Here is an 11,201-nt window from a genome sequence, read left to right as displayed (position 1 = left end):
TCTTCAATTGCTTCCATATGGTCAATAATTTTAATCACATCGTCTCAGTACTAACCAATCCTTTGAAACAATCTAAGTAACCAACCAAATTGTACAGTCGAGCGCATAGTCTAATTCGACTTTATGATGACTGGAATATACAGTCAACAGCAGAAGTAGATGAACAGTTGTGGTGCGCAAAATGATCTAGACACTCTCTTATTACCATGGCAGTAGAGTCGTGTGTAGAATTTTGAGCACCGTAGCTGCTCATCGACTTCTGCTGTTGACTGTACTTAGGTTTAAGCAGCGTTTCCACCAGAGATGTGCGAGGATGTGTTGCGAGGAATATGTTTTTCACTAACCAATAGAAACGCTTAATTTATCTCGCCTCGCTCCGCTCAGCTGTTTCCACCAGAAATGTGCTATGGGAGGATGTGTAAATGAAGCGTTTCTATTGGTTAACATTATTGGCGAGTACTGCCTTTTCGCAACGTAACGTTTGGTAACCTGTTTCATTTCGCAACTTCTCATTTCGCAAACTCTAAAACTGTAAATATTTCAGGATTTATTTCAGGGCCATCGTGTAGAACCCTTTAGGTTAGGTTAGGTTAGTTTTATAAAAATCCTGAAATATTTACAGTTTCAGAAATATTAAACAGTTGGGAAATGCAAAGTTGCGAAATGTAACAGGTTGCCGAACGTTATTCGCCGAAACATTAGTAAACGCATTACTGGTGGAAACGTTGCTTTACTCCAATATGAACATCAGTGTGTGAGAGATGGTGGTCGATTATCGTCATCAGTAGGAAGACCGCAGCAAGCACATTTTGAGATAGTCGGAATCAGACTTGGACAGAGGAACGGCATAACGATGATCGAAATGATAACAATTGGCAAACAGCATGGAAGAATAAAGCACATCAGAATTTTAAAAGAGCAGAGTATACAGGTAAAAAGAAAGACGAAGAGATTAAAGATCAGGTCGGAAAAACAAAGTATAGATTTAGAAAAGAAGACAAAAGACTTGAGGATAATACAATTGGAAAGGTTGAATCTTGATTGGTTTAAAAAACTAATGAAAAGCAAAATAATATGTAACTGAATCGAAATAATGTTTGGCCAAAAATTTTTGAAGCTGAAAAGAAGCTGAACACTGAGTATCTATTAGATGTTAAATGTACCACATTGCATCACCAAAAAGATAAATTATGATAATTGATAACATATTTACCCAATTCTAAGTCCATTTATTTCTTCATTAACCAAGTGTTTAATAACTGCAAGTACCTTGAAAAGAATAAGCAGGAACAAGTAAAACGGCTCCTTATGTTGGTAAGAATAATTTTTCTTTCCAAAAGTTGATAAGTTTTTCAAAATTTTTATTCGATTTCGAAACCAAGATCCTGTGGGTTAACATGTTTATCTCCATGACAGAAAATTGTGTCTTCGTTTATAATTATTAGTAACAGTTCAGATAGCAAGTACAAAAAGTTTGATGTGATTGTGAAAAATCATGATTTTTTCCACGGTGCTGTTGTAGTTTTGTTATCTTTCTAGCTTCATTTATTGGCAATCATCTTGAAAATATTAGAAGGGTTGGGATAGTAACTTCACAATGTTAGTAGGGTTGATGCGATTGTAAAACATCTTGATTATTACCAGTGTAGCCGTAGTCTCTATTTTCTTTCTATTGTTGTTTTTTTGGCTGTGATTTTGTTTAAGCAGCTTGTACTTATTAAAAGGGTTGGGATAGGAACTCCAAAATGTTAGCAGGGTTAATACGATTGTAAAACATCTTGATTTTTTACCAGTGTATTCTTAGTCTTTTTAATCTTTCCAGCGTTGTTTTTCGGCAGTAATTGTTTGGACATTAAGAGGTTTGGGAAAGGAACTCCAAAATGTTAGTAGGATTGATACGATAGTAAAACTCTTCATTTTTATTACCGGTGTAGTCGTAGTCCATTGTATTTTCCATTGTCATTTCTTCGCAATTTCGTATGTGTTATAGTTTACCATGGCTTGTTGTTTTATTTGTTAGAATTAACATTTCGTATTTTATTTTCAGCGTTAGTTTTATGTAGAAGATCTTTCTATGATGATTGTGTCGTAGTCATCGTACCACCAGAAGCAGCAAGCAGGCAGGAACATAAGACAGCATGGACAAAAATAGGGGACACAGCAAAGCCAAGGGCAACAGCAATAGATGGGGAAACAGAGGCACCAATACATACAACAAGTGCAGGAGTCAGGCAAACACATTGAAATTTAGATCACATTAATGCTAATGCTGTTATTTTGGCTCAAAGAATATCTTCGAGTTCAGACATGATTTCTTAACGTCATTGTGACGGTAGTTTAGCCTTTTTTTATAAGTTTTGACTTTATTGCTATACAAAGATTGCTATATCACTTCTTTCTTTTAACGAAAGGCTAAGGGAACTAAGCCCATACATCAGCATGGCTGAAGTTGGACTATTCAAACTGTGCTCAAGTGAACAGTTAGGGCCTTGGGTTATAAGATATAGAACCACGGGTGCAGTTAGTGTACGATCTCGTATTTGTCAACCCAAAAAGAATGACAATAATGTACGATCTGATTATTCAAAACCTGATAGCAAATACAATACAATTTGGAACGTGGGAGTCGTATGGAGTTGCTATTGCAATTATTGGTGGATGCAAACGATAAAGATTTTTGGTTGGTTGGTCGGATTTCTATTGGTCAGTTTGGTAGGTATGACCCCTCTGGAGCTGAAGCATGGCTAAAGCCACAACTTTTTTTAATTATTAAAAAATATTTTATGTAAGTAATCTGTGAGTGCTGTTACTGTCACCACAGACTACTAAGAGATACTAACGTATACTGTCACATTGACATACATCCTATTCATATTATAGTCGATGTTGAAAACATTTTGAAAACTTGAAAAATTGGGATAACAAAAGCGTTCCTCATAACAATGTCACACAGGAGGCTTGGAACGATATAAATTTACAAAACCCATGTGTTTATGCGTTTGTGTACCTCGTATATGCTGTTTCCCTTGTATACTTTGCCCTTGCTTTGCCTGCTTGCCGCTGTGTGTCAAAGGTAGAGACAAAAGGCTAAAGGGCTATGCCAGCTGGCACGGGTGGGCTTCGCGGGCGCACGCCTGCGGGCGAGGGTGCAGGTACTATTTTTAGAGCTGCTCATACTATTTTTAACAGGCGTCCACCCGCTCCGTGAAAACCGCGTCAGCTAGCGTAGGCCCTAAATCTCCAGGGACATCAAGGCGGCGCAACCAGCCAGTCGCGCAACCGTAGTAAAGCTAGATTAAGCTATGAAACCGAGCCACCTCAGGGACACCAGAATGGCCGCACTACCAATAGTGTACGCGTGCGGATGAGTGCGTGGGGGAAGGGAGCGTCACTGGGGTGGTACGACGGCAGCCGAGTGAGTGGGACAGCATATAATGCCATACTAAGTATTGGCCGCATATTGCTTACCTTGTAATTTTTCTCTCTGTGTATCTGTTTCTGTTTCGCTTACTATTTGTGGTGTATAATAAAAAGTCAGTATAATGTATTGTATCCCAATCCGCCCGCTGATGCCCAAGCCCTCTTGTTCTGAGAGGAGGCCTGTGCCCAGCAGTGGGACGTATATAGGCTGGGATGAATGATAATGTATTGTAAGTAGTGGAGGCGCAACCAACGTGGCGCTGCCAGTGATGTTGGATGCACGCGTCCATGCTGGTTGCGCCGCCAAAGCTCTCGTGCACGCAACCAAGCGGACACCAGGGGGGCAACTACGAAATTTTAAAATCGAAGTTCGTATCGTACCGTCCCTCTCACTCTCGTATTAAATAATATAAGCGTCAGCGGGACGGCTAGATACGAAGTTCTATTTTTTGCACTTCAAGTGGGATACCCTTCGTGGTTCTGTATACGTTTTGATGGTGGCACTGACTCGTTGCGCCGTCATGGTGTCCCGGTTCCGGGCCCTATGGTTCTAAAGGCCTAGTTGTTGATTTATTTGTCCCCTCACCGTCGATGAACATTGAGCGAATAGAGCTGCATACGAGAATTACGAGATACCAGTTGGCGGGCAGCGTTTTACATTTGGTAGAGCCTTACTGTAACCACTTGCTGGCTGCAGTACGAATGGGCCGGCTCGACCGGGTTAGTACCACACTCCCACAGAATACCGGCGTGAAATAGTAGTTTTGCTACTGTGTTTCGTACGGTGAGTGGGAGATCCGGAGGCCCAACTCCCCTCCCCCCTTACCTCTCCTCTATCCCCCTCCCCTTTAGTCCTAATAATGCTGAAGGTGTCCATGGGTGGTGGTGATCGCTTACCATCAGGTGACCCGCATGCTCATTCGCCAGTTAATTGATTAATAACCTAACCAACAAAAAGTTGGAATACCCACTTTGTCTCTTGAATGCTCAATAACTCAAAAACGGCTGAACCGATTTTGATAAAACATGTCTAAGAACCATTGCTAGAAAATCTGCTTTCAATATAAAAAAGCCGCATTCAAATCGGTCCACCCATTTAAGAGCTACGGTGCCACAGACAGACAGACACACATAGAGTTCAAACTTATAACACCCCTCTTTTTGCGTCGGGGGTTAAAAAAAAGCGAGAAGTGAGTGTGTAGTTCGAAAGGTCTGTCGAGAGACCATAGGTCAAACAACAATAGGACGCTTAAGTAATAGGCTAAAAACCTTTTCCAGGAATGAAATTTAAATGCTGCCAATGCTTGGTCTTAAACTATGACAGCTCAGACCAACATGAAGAGCACGCCATGTACCATATACCCAGGAGTGAAGACATCGCTTAGTTCACAAACATAAGTATAATGTTAATGCAATAAATAGTTATGTCCATAAGAGTACATGTTATTTGAAATATCGGGGTAAAGAGAGTGCGTATTGTTCCAGAAGTTGAGCTATCTAGATACCAAATCTCATACAGCTGTTTATGCGTCAAGGAGTAGCAAAGAAACGCACTTACCAACTTTCGCGTTTATATTAGAATATAATTGGGATGTGTAAGATTACTGCAACGCGATTCAACTTTTATATATATAACATACTGTAACACACATAGAAATCATCAAACGATGTAGGGTCTAGTGTCCACCAATGAAACACATAAAATTCAAAATCTCATAAATCTTTTGTTTTGACATATATAAGTCTGATTTTTTTACTGCACTTAGGTAATTTTATTGGGTATCGCGTGACATATACAGTATTCTTTAAGAGTGTGTAGTAATTCATCAAAAAATAAAAAAGTAAAAAATGGGAAATTTTTCACTGTGTCCACAGTGGTGTACAGAATGAAACACTACATATTTAACAATGAAATGTGAAAACGAATACAACCTGCTTCATAATTTTGGGACGTATTTATGTAATAGGTTAATAAAAAAAAATGCACGAATATAATCGAACAGTTTTGATTATTTTAACTTTTATCATTATTAGTTGTGTCCCATGCGTAAATGTTTCATTGTTGATTACCTAAGGTATTTTATATTAACCTCGAATTTTGCCTACTAAATTGTACCACTTTAACACGTGATCTAGTCCACGATAATCTACGAAATATGTTTAATATTCAAAAAGTATCAAATATACTGAATTAATAACCATAATTTAATGAAAAATCAACAAAAAATGCTAAAAATTCTTACTTTTGTGTCAAAAAGTGAAAAAGCTCCGTAGACACGTGTTCCTCCACGTGACGCCAATGAAAACTGGGTTATAGTGGGGGGTTCTCAAGGGGATTGCGCGATATAGTGCACGATCTGGCAAGGTGGCACTTTAGAAATATCGCAATGTTTCACTGTGTACCTAAGTTTTATTGTTTGACACATGACCCTAGTCATTATAAAGTTGTATCCATAAAATTTGCCGTAGCTATCCGAAAAACCTATGGGTTTCCAGTTGTCCTATAACTTGGTATGCAGGTAGCTCTTAGGCTGCGTTTCTACCAGAGATGTGTGAGGATGTGCTCCGAGGAATGTGTTTTTCATGAACCAATAGAAACGCTTCGTTTACCTCGCCTCGCACAGCACATCTCTGGTGGAAACAGCTGAGCGGAGCACAGATATAGATTACACTAGATAAGACGCAAACACCTCAATCTGTATGAAAACCAACCGTGTCACTTTTTATATCTGCTGTGACGTCTCAAGAGCGAATTAGCGATGTGAATTCCCCGATGTCCGTGCAAAATCGATTCAAATGCGCCGCCCGCCCGCGCCGTAGGGCTGGAGTCAGTCACTAGTCATGATTAGACAGTTAGCGGTCAGTCTTTGTATGGGGCCAACCCCGACGTTTGATCGGGGTTTGGACACGTGAAGTAGATGCATTTACGTAATCTAGTGTAATCTATATCTGTGGGAGCGAGGCTAGGGTAAATGAAGCGTTTCTATTGGTCCATGACTCATGAAAAACATTCCTCGCAACACATCCTTGCACATCTCTGGTGGAAATGGAGCCTTATATCAATATCACAAACGACCGATAAAAAGAAGAAAAGGAGTAGTGCCAGCTTAATCTATTTTCTTGGGTTTGCCAGAGTTTGCTAACATTAGGCGAATATTGTTGTCGTCTTTTACACTTGTACTTCTTCTATGGTTTTACGAGTCATGGATTAAAAACAAAAAATGTCTATCACCCAACTATCACCGAAATCTGTTCTTGTCATTCTGACGTCTGGTCACAAAATTGAAAATGAATCTAAATTTCAAAATTCCGTCGTAATCAAGTCGATGAGCTAATGTGTTTCATCTTGCTACCCGCTTGGTCTTTATATATGTGTGCTATACTGCCCTGCTTTGTTGCTCCCTGCATTATCATACCTTGTGCTATTTTTTTCCCACAAATCAAGGAGTGGTGGGAAGGGGTGAACTTTAGAAGGGGGTTGGGGTGCTGATTGACAAAATTTGAAGCGGAGTTTGGAGTTGACGAGCTACTGATCTCGAGACGGGCGAAGCGAGAGATTGAGCTGAGTATTGAGTAAGTGGCATTCGCTTAAACCTCGTGGCATTTTTTCCCACAGATCAAGGTGTGGGGGACGGGATGTACTTTAAAAGGAGAGGAGTTATTCACCGAAACCATTGAAGTGAAGTTAAGGGACAACTGATTTCGAGCGGAGAAGCAGAGTATTGAATATGTGACGCTGGTATTCTGGCAGCTTGTACCATTTTTCCCACAAGTCAAGGAGTGGCGACGGGGTGAACTTTAGAGGGGGGTTGAAGTACCAACCATCTAAATTAAAGAGGAGTTTGAGAGTAATTGATTCTAAAACAAACTGATGAGCAAGATATTGAGTGAGAGTCGCTAGATGTGGTAGATTGAAAATGAACAACCTAACCAAAAAAAAGTTGGAAACCCCCCGACTTTGTCACTTCAAAGTTCAATATCTCAGAAACGGCTAAACAGATGTTGGTGTAACATGTCTATGAACCATCGCTAGAAACCCTGCTTTCAAATAAAAAAAAACTCATTCAAAACGGTCAGTTATAATAAAAATGCGTAGTAGTTCTTCTTTTTTAAAATATGGCTTTTCTGTCCTAATTAATAGGACAATTTCACCAGTGTCAAGGTAAACTCTCTTTGAGAGGGACGTTGTACGGTGATTGTAGTTTTTGCAACTTGATAGTAAAATTCCAGAAACCACGTGGAGACAACTTGCGCATTAAAAAATTACAGACTCGAGAGCAATATAGAATTTTGTGATCACTGTTCACTGTTAAGGTCAATCGCCGCATAAAACACTATCAAAATTATACTTCAACTAGCCAAAGAAACAGAAATTGTAAAATTAGAATCAAAGTCAAAGTCAAAGTCAAAATATCTTTATTCAATTTAGGCTACAACAAGCACTTATGAATGTCAAAAAAAATCCACCACCGGTTCGGAAAAACCTCTGCTGAGAAGAATCCGGCAAGAAACTCAACGAGGTATTATATATATTTTTTAAAACAGATTTACAATATTATTAAATGACATGTATACATCACAAGTATTTAACACAACTTTATTTTTAACACAGTAGGTTCGCTATTTGAAGGGATCGCTAATGCGGATCGGAATTATTTCCAAATATCCCTGTCCATGATATAATCATTAACTTTATAATACGCCTTTGATATTAATGTCTTCTTGACAATAGATCTGAATTTTGTATCCGTTTCATTTATAATATTTTTGGATATAATATTGTCTACATCCGCCATGTTCAAATGCTACAAATCGAATCCTGCGTAGTAGTTAAATTAAACCTTTTGTCGTACAACCTATCTCCATATTATAATCTATGATCTATCCTTCAAACTCACACACGTCATTTTAAAGACATTTTATATCGCACAAACATCAAAATTAAAAATGTAGCTAACCAACCAAAATATAATTAAAAAATAAGAAAGATAGTTCAAGACAGTATTATTTCGATGTGCTTTTTCGTTATACCGCTCTGGTGCTTCTGTTTGATTCCTTGTTGCCTTCTGCCTTGCATTGCTATACCTTTGGCTATTTACTACCCTCAAATAAGGCAGAAGATGGACCAGATCTTCGGCCTATCGCCTTGTGTAGCAAGATAACCGTGTACGTGAGCAGCATCAGACGAAAACGTAGAAATGGAGTTGTGCGAACGGTGAAGTGAAGCTGGTAAAACTAAAATGATCTTATAAGTTCGAATATACGTCATTATAGCCACAAAACCACTGGAAAATATACTCCGAAAGCGGCTGCAGTGCACGCTTAACGTCCTTTTTTGCTCTCGGAATGAAAATACCTAAAAAAGTCAAAATATCTTTATTTAATTTAGGCTATATGAATGTCAAATATAATCTACCAATGGTTCAGAAAAAGATTGATTCCTTTTTCGTCGTGTTCTTGATTGGACATATTCTTGTTTCGGATCATTCCTGCTTGGACATATTCCGTTATCGGCACATTTTTATTTCGGCACAGTCCGTTTTCGGCATAAATCATTATACTTAACAAATGAAATCAGTCCTAGGCATCATTATTTTTTATTTTCAAGACATACCTACATTATATAGTAGTTATATAATAAATAGCATGCAAGAAAGAAATATAAAATGTGTCGAAACTGGAATACGTCCAAACAGGAATGTGCCGAAACAAGCATATGTCCAATCAGGAATACGACGAAAAAGGAATCAATCGGCAAGAAACTCAACGGGGTACATATATTTTTATTTTTGGTGTGTAAATTTCACAAGCTTTTACTTAGTTCCATCTGTCTCGGTGTCTGAGGACATCCCAGCCTATGTATTTCCCACTGCTGGGCACAGACCTCCTCTCACAAAGAGAGGCCTTGGGCATGAAGCACTACTGGTCCTCATCTGATGACGACACCCATTCTGTTAAGAGTGTAGCGACTTAGAAGAAGTATTTGCATTATGTTAGGCTAGGATAGATCTATCCATACTAATATTATAAATGCAAAAGTGTGTGTGTTTGTATGTTTGCATGCTTGTCCGTCTTTCTTTTTTTGGCATAGAGATAGTTTATGGGCCAGAGAGTGACATAGGCTACTTTTTGTCCCGGAAAAAATGCACAGTTCCCGAGGGAACAGCGCGCGATAACCGAATTCCACGCGGGCAAAAGCTAGTTTTATGATATTCCAGAAACTAAGGTATTTTACAAGCTTTTATTTAGTTTCACCTGTCCCGTTGTCTGTCTGTCTGTCTGCAATCAAATCTTGCAAGTCAAAGACCAACTTTCAGTAGTCAGATTGACTTGAAATTTTGAATACTTATTTAAATCGCGTGGCAGTAAAATCATCTAGTAGTGACATCCTGGTAGGCCACCCGGGATCGTATGCGTAGGACGGAACTCTTCAACGGTTAATAGCATCGACTTGACATTTGGTATGCAAATGTAGTTTGGGTGACAATGCAAGTAAAGTCAACAAAAAGTACAGTCAGCAAAAAAAAGTTTATAAAAATGTTTTTTTTTATGGTTACGTAATTTTTATCGAAAATACAAACTGAGACATGGATGCACAGAAAAACCAGAAAAAGAGACCAGCGCTAGGAATCGAACCCAGGTCCTCAGCAATCCGTGCTGCGTGCTATAAACTCTACACCACCGCTGGACAGGAATCTAGACACGATTTTTTTTCCTATGCATACATATCTCAGGTTGCTTATTTCTACTACGCTACTTATGCAGCAGCACTAGCGACATCTATGTTCCGCTCTCATCGAGAGACGTCACACTCTTTCTTAACCAACCGCTCACCCAAACAAGAGATGTCGCTACTAAGCAATCAAATCATGATTGGTTTTTTGGAGTCTTCAGGTCCTGGTCCTGGGTTCGATTCCCAGCGCTGGTCTCTTTTTCTGTTTTTTCTGTGCATCCATGTCTCAGTTTGTATTTTCGATATGGTTTCACGGGATACCCGTAAAAGTAACAAATTTGGAGTTGAAATAAAAAATACAAAAAGACTCCAAAAAACCAATCATATTACGTAATTTTTGTTTGTTCTTTTCAGGCATACCGCATGTGTTCATGTGTCTTCATACCAGTATACTGTTGCCCGTTTGTGTTTTGCATACCCCTGTCTAACTGCTGCGTCAAGTTCGAAAGAGATAAGACCGAACCAAAGCGTAAATCAAAGACCACTTGGTGTTTCTCTAAGAAAAAGAAGTAGTACAAAATGAATTAAAGGAAGCAAATTTTCATGCCAGAATTGAAGGAATAAGTATTCGATTAAGATAAAGTTTGGAGGCTATATGAGTACAGTGGAGTTATAAAAAGGATGTTATTAAAACTAAGTGAAATTTAAATATATGACCAGTCAGAAGCAAACATGAATTAGAAAGAATATAAGCTTAAAAATATTTTGTTGTTCTTTTGTTTTGGTAAGATGTGTCATTTGGCGTGGTTATGTTTCCCTGTGGTTATCATTCCTATAGTTACGTTGTATCCGATCATCTGTCCTTGTCTGTTAAAAATGTGCGAGAAGGAGATGGTAGAAGAAAAAGAAAAGTCCGAGAAACTAAAACAGGACAGTGTTTTGTGTGTTTGATAAGTAAATAAAGAAAGCAATGGACTGTTGAATTTTCTTTATGGTTGAAGATTATAAATATGCTTATATCTCCTACCTACATCATAAAAATCTTCACTAAAATTCGTAAGTTGGTAGGTAATAATTTATGGTCCTGTAAGTAATAAAAAAAAAACAC

General features: G+C 38.6%; 1 long non-coding RNA gene across 1 annotated transcript; it reads left to right on the top strand.

The window, feature by feature from the left end:
* The first annotated feature begins 6,657 nt into the window (after positions 1–6,657).
* Positions 6,658–10,856, top strand: LOC141442360 (uncharacterized). Its single transcript, XR_012452930.1, has 2 exons — positions 6,658–6,993; positions 10,508–10,856. It is a non-coding gene; the product is annotated as an uncharacterized lncRNA (long non-coding RNA).
* The last annotated feature ends 345 nt before the right edge of the window (positions 10,857–11,201 follow it).

The sequence above is a fragment of the Choristoneura fumiferana genome, chromosome 25, assembly GCF_025370935.1.
Source record: "Choristoneura fumiferana chromosome 25, NRCan_CFum_1, whole genome shotgun sequence".
NCBI classification, from domain to species: domain Eukaryota; kingdom Metazoa; phylum Arthropoda; class Insecta; order Lepidoptera; family Tortricidae; genus Choristoneura; species Choristoneura fumiferana.
The sequence above is the reverse complement of the archived record's forward strand: the minus strand, read 5'-3'. Positions and strand labels throughout refer to the sequence as shown.